The 18,236-nt window shown below is 43.1% G+C and overlaps 1 protein-coding gene across 6 annotated transcripts in view; it reads left to right on the top strand.

Moving 5' to 3' along the window:
- Nucleotides 1-18,236, top strand: part of VPS54 (VPS54 subunit of GARP complex) — a 294,894-nt gene that overhangs the window by 15,805 nt on the left and 260,853 nt on the right. Inside the window, exon 1 of one of the 6 annotated variants that reach the window (XM_029593653.1) lies at nt 7,920-8,334. The exons of 1 other annotated variant lie outside the window; for it this stretch is intronic. The gene's annotated coding sequence lies outside the window, so the exon portion shown is untranslated. Of the gene's footprint in view, nt 1-7,919; nt 8,335-8,426; nt 8,593-18,236 lie in introns of those variants that run through there. 4 more of the 6 variants (XM_029593655.1, XM_029593658.1, XM_029593657.1 and 1 more) reach the window with 4 other exon arrangements.

An 18,236-nucleotide genomic window follows, 5' to 3' on the forward strand; every position in this document is an offset into this window, starting at 1 on the left:
CATAACCATACATTTGCATGGAAATTTAAGCAAGAAGAAAGCTCCAAGCTCTAAAACTTTAGGCTTCATTAGCAGGAACTGACACCTCCTCTTTTGACCTGGCAAGATCAGGAAAAATTTGTACTCTCATTTTCAAAAAGAGTTCCATCCAATGTTTAAAATATTTCTTAAGAATCCATACAACTCAAGCAAAAAGGAAACAATTAAAGTGGCTGGCGTGGCCAGGATGTCTTCAGAAGTTTCCAATATTGCTGTAATATCCGATTTAGATGTTTCTATAGGTGAAAGAATTTGCATATTATCCTTATCAAGGGGACTTTTCTTGAAAAATGGAATATAATATACCCTTAAAGTTAAGGGAAGAGCCTGTTCAGGAATCTTAAGTATTTGCACTAAATACCTTTTCCACATATTCTTAGGTGGGACATGCGGTACTTTTGGGAAATGAATACACCGAAGATTTCTTCCTCTTATCTGATTTTCCACATTTTTTAATTTATATTGAAGAACTTGTTTTTCCTTACTTACGGGCCGAAACAGTAAAGTGCGCTCCAGTGGAGCGCACTGTTAGCCCACGTTTGGCCGTAAGTTTTCGAAACGCTATTTTTACCCCTTATACAGTAAAGGTAATAGCGCATTGAAAACGTGCAGCCAAACCCCCCCCCCCCCCCCCGAAACTAATAGTGCCCACAACATGCAAATGCAAGTTGATGGGCCTATTAGTCATTCCCGCGCGTTCCAGAAAGTAAAATGTGCAGCCAAGCCACACATTTGAATTTCGGCCAGCACCGGGAAAGTGTACAGAAAAGCAGAAAAAACTGCTTTTTTGTACACCCTCTGACTTAATATCATAGCAATATTAAGTCGGAGGCCCCAAAAGTAAAAATAAATAAATAAATAAATAAAAAATTTAAAATCTGCCCGCGGCTCACGGGTTGGAAGATGGACTCTCAATTTAGCTGGCGTCCGTTTTCCGAACCCATGGCTGTCAGCGGGTTCGAGAACCAATGCCGGTAAAATTGAGCGTCGGCTGTCAAACCTGCTGACAGCCGCCGCTTCTGTCAAAAAGGAGGCGCTAGGGACGCACTAGGGCCCCTAGCGCCTCCTTTTACCGTGGGCCCTCATTTACATACATTTATTTACTAGCTCGCGCGCCAGGACAGTGGCCTGGGCGCGCGTCGGGAGAGAGGGCACTCGCCCGCTCAGTTTTCTGTATCGGACCATAAGTGCTTGTTGAAGAATTCTCAGTTTTAACTTTAAAGGAATCCAGAAGTTCCTTGTTCTCCCTGGTTTCTTTCTCCATATTATTTATACGAAAATCCAAATCTTTAACACTCTCAAAGAGAGGATTTATTTGAGCAATGATATTGCAGTTCAAGGTTTGAATTGCTTGCCACATAACCTCCATATTGAACGTTGCAGGCCTTACTAGCTCAACAGGACTTTGTGGGAGATCAGCTTGACTTCTTCCAGCTTGTTGCAAAGCAGCACTGCCAGCAACCTCCCCTGCAACATCAAAGGTCTTCTGTGAGGCAGGAGCGCTTACCTCCAGCCCTTCGGGCTCAAGGCAAGGTCGATTGCCAGCTAAATCCTCGGTCGGCTCCCAGTCTCGACACTGGGACTGTACGTGCACCTCTGCAGGGTTAGCAGGAGCAGTCCTCTCCTCCAGGGACAGAGATGCCAATAGCTCAGGGAGGGGATCAGGCTCAACTTCCCCCTGAATCTCTTCCAGCGAGCAAACACCCGGAGCTGAAGTTCCCCTTCGGATATGAGCGTCTACAGGGCCAAGCGGAGGGATAGAGGAGAAAGCAGCTGAGCTGACATGCTCTCTCGCCCTCCGCTTACATGCGGAGTGAGGCATTCTAGAGAAAAATGAGGAAAAACAAAGAGAACGCTCAGAGCCGAAACGCTAGTGTGCCATCTTGGATCTCCTAAAAGGGAATTTTAAAAGTACAGAAGAATGCAAAACATTTGAAATTAAGATGATTAAACACTGACACAAAAAGACAAAAGGACTTAATGATATTGTCTTTCTTTGCAGTTATCAAGTATAGGCCCTTGGAACTGTAATGTTTTACTGTAACAGTCACCTCTGTCAAACCCTCTCCCCTATTTCCCTTTAGTGAGCTTTTATGGCATATGCAGATGCTCTAAGACCTAGCTTACTCATTATTATTTAAAACTGTTGTAAATGAACTGGCCTGTTTCCTTACAGGTAAAAAGGAAATTATTGTTTTGGGGGCATCAAGGGGTCACTGGGTGTTCTACTACCCTATCTGTGGCAAAAATCTGAATGAGGGGAGAGAGACAGAGACATGATGACTTTGTGTGGCCAGTTTCGCAATAGGAAACTAGTCTAAATAAAACTGGCTGATAAAAGGAACTCAGTAGCAAGCAAGAGGAGCAAAAAGAAAGGCGTCAATAAGTCCCACTAGGGCCTAAAATGGCAGCAGTCTGCCAGGAAATTCTTCTTCTTCCTTGTAAAAGTGAAAACTGAAAAGCAGAAGACCTGGCAACACACAGGAATTCCTACACATGCCTGGAAGCTTTTCCTTGAAACTCTGGAAGAATCTTCTGCAGATTAGATGAAGTCATATAACCTGTGTGGCTCACTGCAGCTGCTTACCATCTGAGAAAGAATGGTACTAGAACAAGAAAATAAGCTAAATAGATTTAACAAAATTTGCAAGGAAAGAAGATTTATAAAATAATTTAAGTGTAACCGCTTTTTTAGGGAGTGGTAGCTCCCTTCAGGGCACATAACTAAGTTATATATTTGGGGCTGCTCTGGCTAGCATTTCACATCCGACACTGACTCTCAGTTCCTGGGTGGAATTCTTTTTGTGCAGGGAAGCTCTCACTTATCATCTGGACAATGAAAAATGGTTGCCAGTGTATATCTTTGAAGGGTATTTGTTAGTGCTTCCCATCAGGTGGAATGCAACAAGAATTAGTCAGGACCAGGGTATAAAATAATTTACTGATTCATGAAGTTAAATAAAGTCCATTGTCCAAAAATGAGTGTACATCTGACTGTTGATACAGGATTTTCTGCATGGTAGGTAGGAGTCCTTATTACAGATATCTGGATAGAGCCCATGGTGATTTTAAATACACATACTCTCCCAGCGGCTGTTCCCTTGGAGTCCTAGTTGTTGCGCTGATGGCGGACCCTTGGCCTGAGGTGGGGTTGACGCCACCCACAGGACAAGCCCTACGGGTCCCCACCTTTGGGAGTCTGAGCAGGCTAGGAGACTGAAGCCGACTGGAGCTTTGCCAATACCAGCCCATGGTCCCCTCAGGTTGAGCCCTTGAGTGCCGGGGCCGGCTGGTCTTAGGCGGGCCTCTGTGTGATGACTCCCAGTTGGTGTACACAAGGGTACGCCAGGAACCAGCAAAGGTATTGGAGGGCCGAGGATGGTCTGGACGAGGCAGGGTTCCAGAGACCCAGACGCCAACAGGAACAGAGTAAAGCAGGAGGCATCTAGGTAAAAATGGGCCGAAGCCTGAGAGGCCAGGTCCGTAGGATACTGAAGGAGAATCCAGGGCAAGCTGGAGTCAGGGCAGGCAGCAAGGAGGCAAGGTACCGGAAGCAGAGCTGAGGTCAGAGCCAGAAGATTAGATCAAGTGTAGTCCAGACGAAGCAGGGGTCAATACCAAAGAATTAGTCCAAGCGTAGTCTGGACGAAGCAGGGGTCAATACCAAAGAATCAGTCCAAGCGTAGTCTGGACAAAGCAGCGGTCAATACCAGAGAAGCAGTAGTCCAGACGAAGCAGGGGTCAATACCAGAGAATCAGTCCAAGAGTACAAGGAGGAGGCGAAGGAACAAGTAGGAATAGGAACCAGGAACAACAACAGGAACAGGAGATAGGAACGATGATAGGAACAGGAAACAGGAACCAGGAACGAGCATCGAGTACACAAACAATTGTGCAAACCTGTTGCCAAGGCAGGGAACAAGTGGCTGGGCCCTGACTTTTATACAGAGGCCCAGTGATATCATCATCCAGGGCTGCAGGCTATTTTCCCGCCTTGGCCCCTTTAAGAGTGAGCGAGACACGCGTGTGCGCGCCTAAGCCAGGGCCTGGAGGAGATCCGCCGGGCGCAGGGAGGAACCGCAGAAGAGTCAGAAGCAGCAGAGGCAGCTGCAGGCGCTCAGGGATGGAGGTGGCTGCCCACCGCCACGAGTGAAGGTGAACCGGAGCTAGCAGCTGGATTCCTGGGGTGAGTAGGCCCGGGCGTGGGCCTACCACGGCCGGAACATGTAACACTAGTGACAGGGTCCCATCTGCACCATCTGACCTTTGGTCATCTTCTCCTACTCGAACACCCAGCCTGTCCTGGTCCCTTGATGGAGGGAAATCCAAATGGGATCTCCTGATTCATGTTCTTCCTTCCTTTAGTTCAATTGTTACTTTGTCCTTGATTGTTTTTTTCCTGGGGACTTCTCTTAGGGAAAAGTCAGCGGGATCAGGCTTTCACACAGCTCTGAATTCCCAGTGAGGAAGGGGGATCCAAAACCTCCACACTTAACTCAAAATCCAAAAATACTTTAAAGTTTAAATCAGATATCTTCTCTGCCCTCACTGTTTCTCGCAGCAGGATCCATCACTGGTGCTTGCCTTCCTATGGTTTAGAGTAGGCCCCCATGGATGAGAGCCCTTTTGCCCCTAAATGGTATTTGGCTTACAAATCTACCTCACTGTAACTTATAACCAAGAAGGACCTTCTGGCAGGGATTGCACTATGAGGTATCTCTTCTGAAAGAAAACTCCTTTTGGCTAGGCTGGGAGGCCCTACCAGAGTGTGGAAAAATACATCTTTACTTTCTGGCTACCCTTTGAAACTGAACCTACGGTGTCTTAAAATCACTGGGCTAAATAGCGTTGAATCCAATCCAAAAAAGGAAATGTCAATCTCCAAACAATATTATAACAATTGTGCCGCTTCCCAAAAGAATTTATTAATTTTTAATTTTTTGTAATTTTATTATTTTTGGTATTTAGCCGCATCATCAAGCCTGACAGCGTGTTCTCTATAATTTCCAAACGAGAGCCGCCCGGACCTCTAATCATCTGCGGCAGTCCTTAGTATTCTATTTTTTCAAATTTTTCAATTTTTACAATTTGGCTTTTCAAGGTTTTTCATTAAATCTTCAGTGCTGTATTTTAACAGAGCTCAATTTAACAAAGCTCGATTTCAAGCAGAGTTCGTTAATTTTGACAAAGCTCGGTTTTAACAAAGCTCTAACAGAGCTCGAGGGTTTTGACAAAGCTCAACATACGGCCGAAGTTTCGCAGCGCTTGCTGCTTCATCAGGAGCTGAAGTATAAAATTCTTTGTCAAAAAGAAGCAATCTTTCTCTGTCGAATGAATACCTGGCTCACACACAGCATGTGGTGCCTGCTCTGTATGCATAAATATACTGGTGACTACAGTCATTGAGTTTGACAACCCACCAATGTCAGTACAATTAAGACAAAACACTACATGCAGATCTGCAGGTGTTATTTACATAATTCGATGCCCATGTAAAATGACATATGTTGGCAAAACTACAAGGCAACTCCGGACTCGTATTATTGAACATCGTTCAAGTTTAGCCACACAACGTGAAACTTCACCTATTGTATCTCATTGTCTTGAAAAGAAACACAGTTTTGAAGAATTGCAGATCTGTGTATTGGAACAGATAATGCCCCATTGGCGTGGAGGGGATCTGGATAAACAACTTCTGAGAGCTGAACAAAGATGGATACATCGCTTAGGCACTCTCCACCCAAATGGATTAAACGCTGAATTGGAACTTAATGTGTTTTTGTGAAGGCAAACCTGATACTGACGTCATGCCCCACTAGAATCTACAGTCTTGCCAAAGATAAACTTGATACTGACGTCATTCGTGAGAATGACGGGTGCGGTCTGGATTGGTTGCTTTCGCCTTATAAGCCCGCGTCCGAGGCTAAGATGGTCTCTGTTCGTTCAAAGATGTTGTGAGACTGTGTTGTCCTGCTCTAAGGTTGGAGTGTTTGCCGATCCCAGATAAGTGATTTACTTATTTAGATATTCAAAGTTGTTAATTTTTCATAAAATTGTTTTAATACAGGTATTCATTCGACAGAGAAAGATTGCTTCTTTTTGACAAATAATTTTATACTTCAGCTCCTGATGAAGCAGCAAGCGCTGCGAAACTTCGGCCGTATGTTGAGCTTTGTCAAAACCCTCGAGCTCTGTTAGAGCTTTGTTAAAACCGAGCTTTGTCAAAATTAACGAACTCTGCTTGAAATCGAGCTTTGTTAAATTGAGCTCTGTTAAAATACAGCACTGAAGATTTAATGAAAAACCTTGAAAAGCCAAATTGTAAAAATTGAAAAATTTGAAAAAATAGAATACTAAGGACTGCCGCAGATGATTAGAGGTCCGGGCGGCTCTCGTTTGGAAATTATAGAGAACACGCTGTCAGGCTTGATGATGCGGCTAAATACCAAAAATAATAAAATTACAAAAAATTAAAAATTAATAAATTCTTTTGGGAAGCGGCACAATTGTTATAATATTGTTTGGAGATTGACATTTCCTTTTTTGGATTGGATTTAATGTTGATGGAAATTGTCTGAGTTCTTTTTTGAGTCGTGCTAAATAGCGTTGAGCCATCCAATCAGAACCTCTAGGTGGAAGGGACTGAAGAATATGGATGGCTCCTAAGAAAAAGGTGTTAAAGACAGGGATAGTGGCATCTAGTGGCCAGACTGGCTGGATCTGCCACATAAGTAATGCAACAGTACAATGACTCACAAAAATAAAAGCAAAAATGTGTCAGTTACATAATTTTATACATTAATCTGCCACCAACTGGCAATATAAACAGAAGACCAACACCCATGAATACACACATACAACAGCCATCTAATAAGATGAATAAAAACCCCAACATAGGTCTGGGCTAACATTATCTAACATTGGAAGATTTGCAAGAAACAAACACCAAGTATGAAGATAGTCTTTAGTAATATGCTTTTATAAGAATTTTGCATCCAATTTGCGCCGAGGGACCAGGATAAAGGAAGGCCGATCGCGCCTCGCTCCGCACAATTCGGCCACCCCCACGGGAGGCCTCAAAGCGACCCACGCTCCCCGCCTCGACTGGAGCCCGCCGACCGGACCCACCTCCACAGTAGGCCCGGTCCATCCTACCTCCTCACTCGGCCACTACGTCCAACCAGCCCCAGCTGGACGGAGGAAGGCCAACACAGGCCCTACAAAGACAATCCCGCCTCCCGAAGCACTGTAGGCGGCGCCGAGGAGTCTGAGGGCTTGAATAATTAAATATCTTTTGAAGATATCAGGTTAAGAAGCAAATTATCTTGCTGAATAACTTTAGACCTGCTCTGAAGTAAGTCTAAAGTTTTCTGGCTAATTTAGCTGGATAGAATGTTTGCCAGATAACTTAACTCCTCCCCAAAATGCCTTTTTTTTCTATCCAGCTAAATTTTAGACAGATAATGACTTATCTAAAATCGAAATGAATAAGTGGCTCATTTCGATGGATACCTTATGAGTTATCTGTCTAAACGGATTTGAATATTAACGTGTGTACACACACAAAAAGTATCTAACCCCTAAAAAAGTCAGCAGTTTCTGTGGATTACAAATGACAATTATACAGATTGTTCCAGATAGTATATTTATTGCAATGAGCCTTCACTTGTTCGCCCTTCTTAAGCCGAAGCATAGCCATTCCACTCCTGAGTTTACAGTTCCCAGTCTTCTCGGAATCACCAACTTTCCCAGAATTCATCTGCACTGCTGCACCTGGCACCCACTCTATGGTTCCTGACCCCGAACTTCACTACCACTCCTCTGCTTGTGCAGCGGTTCTTATGGCTCTGTCATTAATTGCAGCTTCACCATCCTCCCTCAAACAACTGAGCGGAACTGCTAAGCTGCTGTCACCGTCACTAATAGCCAATCTCTCGCATGATCCCTCCCGAGAACAATCTGCCACCGTCGGTATAAAGCTGCTCGCTTCGAGTACGGACTGCCGAAGGAAACCTCACACGCTCAGGCCCCGCCCCCAGAGAGAGCAGCTGATCGCTACCGGAGCCGCTACTTCCGGGTTTGCCAGCCTGTCAGAAGCTCGCGACTTTACTTCCTTCTCTGGATTGGCCCTGGCCTGGCAACCTCCCTACCGACTGTCTCTCTCTTCCTCTCTCTCTCTCTCTCTCTAAGGGCCCCCTCTCTCGAGGAACAAATGAACTGAACAGAAGAAAAAACTAAAGGTCGCCGGCTGGGGAAAGTCTCTTAAAGAGGCAGTACCTTTACATTGCCACCAATGTAAGTAATAATAAAACAGTTACTTCTGGTTTCACTAGCGTCGGGTCGTGTTTCAGCCACGCAGCGGCCAAACAGAGGAAAGAGGAATTCAGCAACACCTCCCCATTTCCGGTTCCCAGATCTGCTTTCCGGCCCTTTCGGCTTTTGTTGTTATTGATGAAGCCGGGAGGCAGAGACCAGAGTCCGGGGTAAGGCAGAAAGCGACCAGGACTCTAATGGAGCTGCTGGAAAGCCCCGTACCACTCTGGTATTAATCGTGTATGTACATGGTAGGATGTCCGATTGTGCTGATTCTGCAGTGCTGCAGGGCTTGCGCTTTCCAAGTAGGAACAAAAAGTCGAAACAATGTCGCTGCTTTATTTGTTCTGTAGATCGTGCGTGTTTTCTTTTCCCGACATCAGTGTAGTTCTTCCGAGTATTCTAGTGTGCTTGGAAAGATCCTCTGTATAGGAGTTTTGAATTTGATAAAATGACAGTTAAAGTTTCTAGAATATTGCTTTTGTAGCACTTTTTGGACAAGACGTTTCAACATACATTTTTTGTTTTCTTTAAAAAAAAGTTCATCCACTTGTCTGTATCGGATTATTAGAGACATGGTTTACTTGGTAACATTTCCTTAACAGCATAGTAGCATACTATATCTGATCAAACTCTTTACTCACACAAACTAGTTTGAAAACTGTAAATGCTTGTTTCCTTAAAGCTCAGAGACCTGTTGACTACATGTACTAAGCATATCCCCCACAGATTCAAAATGGGGAAAACCCTTACGTATAAGTGGCCTTTAACTGCTTCTTTGTGGTTCAAAATCGAGAAAATACTTTGTGAATTGTGAATTTTAAACAGTGCACTTGTACATCAGGGTTCCCAGCCTTTCTGAAAGTGCAAATCTCATTTTAACCAACAAATGTTTCATAGATCACTATATGCTTTTATTGAACTTTTACATACATATAGCATATATGAAAAACTGATTAATGTAATAATGAAAAATAAGTACTTCAGAATAATTTGTAATGCATACATTATGATCCTGGCATGCATATCATTTCTTTGGAAATCCATTTGCACTGGGCCTTCTCACAGTCCATAGTGATACTTGTTTGTTTGTTTATTTAATATTTTGTCATTTAGGTATTTATTTATTTATATTCTGCTTTTTGACACTTCAAAGTGGATTACATTCAGGAACATAAGATATGACATACTGGGTCAGACCAAGGGTCCATCAAGCCCAGCATCCTATTTCCAACAGTGGCCAATCCAAGTCACAAGTATGTGTCAAGTACCCAAACATTAAATAGATCTCAAGCTATTATTCCTTATTGATTAATAGCAGTTTATTGATTTTTCCTCTAGGAATTATCCAAACCTTTTTTAAACCCAGTTACACTAACTGCTGTAATCACATCCTCTGCAATGAATTCCAGAGATTGATTATGAGCTGAGTGAAAAATAATTTTCTCCTGTTTGTTTTAAATGAGCTACTTGCTAACTTCATGGAATGTCCCCTAGTCCTTCTAGTATCTGAGAGACTAAATAACCAATTTACATTAACCTGTTCCAAGTTCTTTCATAATTTTGTAGCCCTCTATCATATCCCTCCTCGGTTATCTCATCTGCAAACTGAATAGCCCTAACCTCTTTAGCTTTTCCTCATAGGGGAGCTGTTCCATGCCCCTTATTTTGGTTACCCTTCTCTGCACTTTCTCCACTGCAACTTTAACTTTTTTTGAGATGTGGCGACCAGAACTACGCTCAATATTCAAGGTGCAGTCTCACTATGGAGCGATACAGAGGTATTATGACATCCACCATTTTATTGGCCATTCTTTTCCTAATAATTCCTAACATTCTGTTTACTTTTTTGACTGCCACAGCACACTGAGCCAACGATTTCAATATATTATCCAATATGACTTCTAGATCTCTTTCCTGGGTGGTAACTCCTAAGGTCCTGAAGGTATAGGTATTGCTCTAACTCCCACCAGCTTGATCCCCGGTTATCATCTCTCCACCCCACTGGCTTGATTTCCAGTGGACCCATTTCTCCCTCACTCTCTATTAGGCCCAGGTCCCCAGCCTAACCATGTGCCTGAATTGGGCCTCCCTTATATTGTGTCAATATCATTTCCCCAGTTTGAGGACCTTCACCAGGCTATTGCCTCCAGACTTTCTACTGCGTGGGTGTTGGCTCCTCCAATAACAACGTCTTTCGTGTCTGTCTTTCGTGTCTGCCCTGCTGATCCAGGTCCCCGACTCTGATGGCCTCCAAGATCCATTAAACAGACTACCCTTTAAGGGACACTTACTAATTGGAGAAGATCTTGAAAAATTGGTAAAAATCCTAGGAAAGTCTGGGGGGCAAGATGGCAGCGTGCAGGAGTTGAGTGAGAGCGTCCCCGAGACTTGTTTCCTGATTATAGAAATAATGCCTGCAAAATGTAAGGGGAAAACACGGGTCTACCCCTCTGACCCTCCCCCTAGGTGGGACAATGTTTAATAACTTCTTACTCACCCATACCAATGACAATTGAGGAGGTGATAACCCCCGCTAAGGTGTCCGAGGAGGGAGCCTTGGAGTCTTTGGGGATGTGACTCTGAGCTCTCTGGAATCCCGGCATCCAGTGATGAGGTCCCTGGCTGACTTCCTTGCTGCTGCCTAGAAGCAGCCAACCGAAGTGCTGACTGCAGACCTGGCTAGAGGAGTGCAGAGAGGAGGATTCTTCAGCGTTCCTGTGCCATCTGAAGGCGCCTCGGTGGAGGGAGAAAGGGGAACTGAGGCTGGACTGCGAACATCTACCCCTGAAGGAGATGGGAAGGAGACCCTGGGAATTGTAGCTGTACAGGCGGAGGTAAAACTGGTGAAGGTTGGTGAGTTTAGCCAACCTCAGATAATACCAAAGCCAGACAATGTGACTCTTGGCGCGCTCTGGGACTTAGTATCTGGTTTAAGTTTAGCATTTCAAGGTTTCAACACAAATGTAGAGGGAATCAGTGCAAAAGTGGATGATTTGGAAATAAAAAATAACATTATGGAACCTCGGATTGAGGAAATTGAAGCCTCACTGAAAAGTAATAGTGAATGTAACACTAAAATAATTAAAGATCTAACAAGTGCTTCGCGAAGGATTGAAAATCTAGAGAACTATTCATGACATCTTAACCTAAGATTTTTACATTTTCCCAAAATAGCAGGTCAAAATTTAGAAATTACCTTGAAGAAATTTTTCCTGGAAAACTTGAAATTTGAGGAGTTAAAGATGCCTTGTATTGCCAAAATGTCTGTCCTTCCTTGAACCTGGAAGGAAAAACAGGCGGGAAATCAAGCACAGATCTTGGAAAATCTTACCCAATACCTTGAGGATTCAGCTGTGGAGCTATGTGATTGAGCTACCCTTTTGGTGACTTGTTTCAGAGCAGGATATGGTTATTATAATGAAGTTTTTTATAGAATATTTCGACACCCTTTTATGGGGCATTAGTTAGAATATACCCAGATCTTTCTCGGCTTACACAGCAAAGAAGAAGAGAGTTTTTGCTTTTAAGGGGGCAAGTGATATCTCTGGGTTGTTCATTTATGCTCAGATACCCCTGAAAATGTATTGTGAGGAAACAGAGATTTTTGTATTTCATTATCCTGAGCAACTTAAATCATTTGTAAATTCTAGGGTGATTATTTTTGTAACCCCTAGTTAATACTAAGTGGGATTGTAAGTAAAGTAATGTTTTCAGTGACGTTATGCCAATTACCTTTATAATAGAGAGTAAATTTATTACAATATATCTCCCATATATTCGCCCCTCCTGTATTTCCTATAGGAGGAATATATTCCAATGTTAAAGATTTCCTTAATTTGTATGTTTCTTTCTTTGTATGGGATGTTTACAGAAAAATGTGTTCCTATTTTCTGAACAGTGAGAATTGTCTTACTTTTTGAATTGAAAAATTAATAAAGTGCAAATTAAAAAAAACCCCAAATCCTAGGAGATTCCAAATCTCAGAAATTGCCAGAAGATCAAGGCTGAGGGGTCATAAGAGGGGAGTGCCTTACCTCTCTAGATCTGGCAGAAGCATATCTGTGTATTCCCATTGGGAAAGCACACCAGAAATATGAGGTTTGGAGTTTTGGGGAGCTTTTATCAACTGAAGGCCATGCCATTTGGTCTGGCCACAGCACCATGTATCTTTATCAGGGTCATGGTAGTGGTGGCAGTGGCGTTAAGGAAAGAAGGAATTCTAGTTCGCTCATATTTGGACGATTGGCTGGTAAAGGCCTAGTCAAGCTAGAGAGCAAGCGGTTCACCTGGAGGGTGAGACAGCTCTTGAAGACATTAGGGTGGGTAGTGAATGAATCCAAAAGTCATTTACAGCCCTCCCCCTCCCAGTCCTTAGTGTATCTGGGAGCCCATTTCAATATGAAGTTAGGGAAGGTCTTCATGACCCAAGAGAGGTACAAGTGAGGAAACTGATGGCAAGCAGGAAACCCAAGGTGAGGACCTATTTGCAGGTCCTGGGTTCAGTGGCCATTGCCAAAGAGTTGGTTCCCTGGGTAAGGGCATACATGTTCCCTGTACAGAAGGCTCTTCTAGCAAGGTGGTCCCTGCAGTGTCAGGGTTATGAGAAGAGACTTCTTCTGCGAGTAATGGCCAGGAGCCCCCAGTGATAGTTGAACAACAGCAAAATGTTAGGGATATATTTGGACTCGCCAAAGTGGGTCGTGGTAACTGAAGCCAAGCCAGCATGATAGCTGGGAAACCTATTACAAAGGACAAGTAGTGCAGAGCAGGTGGTCTAAATCAGAATCTACCTGGTCAATAAACCGGTTGGAGATAAGAGCGATCGGGTTGGCACTTCACAGTTTCCTTTCTAGGTTGAAGGGGGAGGCTGTAAGGGTTCTGTCAGATGGTGCTATGACAGTGGCATATGTAAACAAGCAGGGGGGGGGGGGGCATGAGGAGCCCATAGTTGGAAAGGGAGACAAGCTTGATGAACTGGGCAGAGGCCCACCTAAAAGGAGGAAAGCCATATAGCAGGGATGGAAAACAGATAGCGGACTATCTCAGTTGACATAGGTTGGATCCAGGAGAATGGGAGCTGTCTGAGGTGCCGTTTGGGGATATTGGGGACAGCCTCACTGGGACTTGATGGTAATCCAGCAGAATGCCTAGGCCAAGAAATTTTTCAGTCAAACCCAGAAAAAAAGGTCAAATGTGATAGATGCATTGATTCAACCATGACCATCAAACGAGCTTCTGTATGCGTTCCCTTCATGGCCAATGATTTCAACGATGTTGCGCAGGAGTGAGGGATACTGCAGATGGGCCATTCTGGTGGCACCAGACTGACCCTGGTGCCTGTGGTACAGAGACCTAGGGAAAGGCCACTCAGAATAACAGACTCCTGGGGCCTTCGCTGCCAGGGTCTGATGGCGATGAAAGATATGTCCTTTCTGTCTTACAATTTGGCTATTGAAGAGAGAAAGCTAAGATGTAAGGGCTGCTCAGACACAGTAGTCTCAAGCCTCTAAAGAGCAAGAATCTATGTCCTTGGGTTATGGCAGAGTCCGGAAGCTTTTTGAGATTTGGTGCAGGGAAGTGGTGTTCTGTTCACGTCACAAGTACAGACAATTCTAGACTTCCTGCAGGAGGGCTTAGACGAGGGACTGGCATTGAAATCATTGAAAGTACAGGCAGCAGCATTACTGTGTTTTAGAGGCCAAGTAGAAAGATCATAGGATGTGGCATTCTTCCTCAGGCCAATGAAATGTGCATCCCTCATTTTTGCAGGTAGCGTCAGCTTGGGACCTAAACCTGGGGTTGAGGGCTTTAACCAAATACCTTTTTGAACCCCTTAGAGAGGCAGGGGTAAAGGACTTTATGTTGAAGACAGTAATTTTAATAGCAATATGCTCAGAGGTCTCGGGGCTCCAGGCATTGTCACATAGGAATCCCTACCTGATGTTAATGCGCCTTTGTATCTAAGGTAGTGTCAGAGTTCCATATGAACCAGGAAATTTCTGGTCTAGCGTTCAAGAGATGGGAATGTTTTGGAACCAGGAAAAGGATAGTTTTGCTGCAATATTTTATGGTTACAAATGATTTTAGGGTTTGGGCAAAATGTTTGTCCTGTTTGCAGGCCAGAGAAAGAGTCGGGCAGCGATCAAAGCAGCCATCGCAAGATGGGTCAAGGAAACCATTATAGTGGCGTACATCAGGGAAGGCAGACAAGTGCCACCCAATTTAAAGGCCCGTTCCATGAGATCCCAAGCCTTCTCATGGGTAAAACACAAGCTCGTGTCTCCCATTGGATATCTGTAGAGTAGTTACAAGGTCCTCTTTACATTTTTGTAAAACATTATAGACTGAACTTGTAAGCAAGAGAGGATGCAACCTTTGGAAGGAAAGTTTTAGGGGCCATTGAGGCTTCATCCCACTCGGGGGAGGCACTGCTGGGGCACGGCCCACTTGTCTAGCAGGACAAAGAGGAAGGTGAAATTTAAACTTGCCTGTTAATTTCTTTTCCTCGATTTCTGACAGACCAGTCCTGAATCCACTTCAAAGAGATGACTAGAGAAAATGCATTCCTTTCTTTTCTTTTCTCTCTTACTGTTGTACATAGAATTTAGAGAATTTCATTAATGTATAATGGGAATGTCTTCCTCTCTTACACTGAATTTACCTCTGTGATGAATCTTAAAAAAAAAAAAAATAAGAGGGTGGGAGAAACTGAAAGAGAGAGTGTGGATTTACATTTTCTCCACAGATAAAGAAGCAAGGTATATTCCAGAGAAGGAAGAATTGAGGAACCTGTGCATGATCTAGATAAATATTTGAACTTCTTTTCTCTTTCATGTAATTTGGGTATTTAGTAAACATAGTGAATAAAGGAGAAGAAAGTACAGTAGTAGAGGGAAAGCCTCTCTGAATAAAATTCCCTTAACAGTTTTATGAAACAGTTTGAAATCAGTGAGCTCCCTTAATTCCACAGGAGAATCATTCCACAAAACACCTCCAAAAAAAAAAAAAAGAGCCCATGACCTTGTGTCATGTAAATGAATCTAAAAGTTTCTTATTGGCTGAATGCAGCGTTCGTTTTTGAACATACTCCTTAAACAGGTTTACTAAAAAAGTTGGGGCTATATCATGAGTTGATTTAAATATAAGGTTGAAGATCTTAAACTAGACCTGTTGTACATACAACAGGCAACCAATGAAGCTGATGTAGGAATGGTGTCGCATGGACATATCTGGAGACCTACAATACCATCCTAGCGGCTGAATTCTGAAGGAGCTGAAACGCACGCAGTCTATTTCGGGGAATTTCAAAGTACCGAGATTTGCCATAGTCCAGAACTGTCATAACAAATGCCTGAACCAACGTACGAAAATCAGCCTGATCAATTAAAGATCTCTGATGTCTTAGTTGCTTCAACTTAAAAATATCCTGAAGAGGAACCGAATTCAAATTGTTTTCTCCATGATAATGAAGGATCAAAAAAGAATCCCAAATTCCGAACTTGATCAGTATATTTCAAGATTAACGTCACCAATAGAAATGTTAGGCAATCCTTCAGGCCGTGGTTTTCATGAAATCCAGAGAGCTTCAGTTTTTGCCAAATTAAGAACAAGAGCATTCTCAAAAAGCCAGTTATTAAAAGCTAATAGACAGGCAGAGATCAGATGTAAGTTGCTTGCCAATCAGAACCAACCTCAAAATACAATTGGATGTCATCTGCAAAGACACTGAACAAAATACCAAAGGAATCTAACAATTTACATAACTGTTGCAAATAAAGATTAAATAACGTGGAAGATAACACTGATCCGTGTGGAACCCCTGCGTCCAGAACATACCAGTCTGAGCTTTGCAACCCCACCCTTACTTGTTGGTGCCTCTGAGACAGAAAAGATGAAAACCATCGAAGCACATCCCCAGTTATACTAAAAGATTTGTCGCAGAAGGAGACTCTCAGGATTTACTAAATCAAAAGCCACAGTCGGGTCCAAGTATAAAGCAACAATTGATTTCCCAGAATCCAATGCTCTAAGCAGATAATCATGAACGGAAACAAAACTTGATTTAGTAGTATAATTAGTATGAAAACCACTTTGGTTACAATATTAGATCTTTTGATAATTCAGTTCATCTTTCAGTTGCTAAAAACGACTTTCTCTAACATTTTCCCCAATGATGACAAGTTAGATATTGGCCATAGTTCTTCAAAACCTCAAGGGAGGTTTAACCTTTTTGCTGGCCAAATCACAGTAGTTTTAAGAATTCAGGGAGCAAACCCTCAGTTAGAGAATGATTAACTAAAGTAGTAATAGTCTCGTGAAAAATGTTTGTGCAAGGAACCCAAAACCCACAGGGGGCATGGATCTGAAGGACACCTAGAAGAATTTAATTTGCACAGTAGAGGCTCAATCAATATTGTGACCATGAAAGCTTCCATAAACTGGCATTTTGGAAGTAATACATTTATGCTATTTTGAATATAATTGAAAAAGCAATCAGATTTTGCTAGTTTTGGCAAGGATTTTCCTTGCACGAATGGGAGTATGAGGGTTTTATAAGTATATAGCCATTGGGAAATGGTGAGATTTCAGATTAGAATAGAGGTTCTAAACCTGGGAGTCTGGGTCCTGGAGAGGGTTTGGTGGGGATGGGGGGTGGGTCTGTCAGATCTAAGAAAAAACTAATGAAAAATAAAAGTAAAGCAAATATATATGTTTAGTTATTTAGCTAATTTTTATAAAAATTAACAAAAAATTATGTGGGATTCATCATACATTTTAGTAAATGACCATCATCTAGAAGCCTGGTGTTGCAAAATGAAACTTCTGTGCAGTTCAGTGGCATTTGTTGTAATCATCTGCCAGCTGTTTGAAGCAATAGTGTTTTGTTTTTTTGTAAGCATATCTTATCCACCTTGCAAGTAAAAATTTTTGGGGGTTACCTATCTCGAAGAACAGTCTCGTAGATGTAAAAGGCACCTGACACTGACAGTGTTTTCAAATTGTATAAGAATCTGCTTCAGGGGTGACAGAACCCAAAATTATCTTTGGTACTGCGTTCCGGGAAAGGATGTGCTCATGAACGAAGGCGCCAGGATGCTGGCTTGATGGACTTTGGTTTGACCCAGTATGGCAGTTCTTATGATGATTTTTATAATTCTTAGTTAAACTCCTGGATGACCAGAATACAACCTCAGCTTCAGTTGGCCCAAAATACCGCTGCCTGTTATTACTGCACCTTAAACAATATGATCATGTAACCCTTGCATTGAAATCACTACACTGGCTTCTTGTTTTATTCTGAATTAAGTTTAAAATTTTATTATTAAATTTTAAATCTTTACACGATTTAGCATCTGACTACCTTGCATCTTCATTAAAACCATAGGGGCAGATTTTAAAACATAGGCGCGTGGCGTACATTTGTGCACGCAACCCGGCGCTCACAGATGTACGCCTGATTTTATAATTTGCGCGCGCAGCCGCGCACGTGTTATGAAATCGGGGTCAGCGCGTGCAAGGGGATGCACAATTGTGCACCTTACACGCGCCGAGCCATGCTGCCTTCCTCCGTTCCCTGCCCCCCTAGCCCTAAGCTAAACCCCCCCTAAAAAAGTTTTCTTACCCAGTTACGCGATCCCGGCCACAGCAGCAAATGGCCGCTGTGCCTGGAGGCTCCTGCCCCGCCCCTTTTTTTAAAGCCCTGGGACTTACATGCGTCCTGGGGCTTTATGTGCGCCGCCGGGCTTTTTGAAAATAGGCCCGGCGTGCGTAGGGCTTTGAAAATCTGCCCCTTACTGTTTTGTGAGGCATTTGTGATCGGCAGACCAAGTTCTTGCCAAATTAAAATTAGTGGAAACCATAAAGTCTTTCTCTTCATGTGA

The sequence above is a fragment of the Rhinatrema bivittatum genome, chromosome 3 (assembly GCF_901001135.1).
Source record: "Rhinatrema bivittatum chromosome 3, aRhiBiv1.1, whole genome shotgun sequence".
NCBI lineage: Eukaryota > Metazoa > Chordata > Amphibia > Gymnophiona > Rhinatrematidae > Rhinatrema > Rhinatrema bivittatum.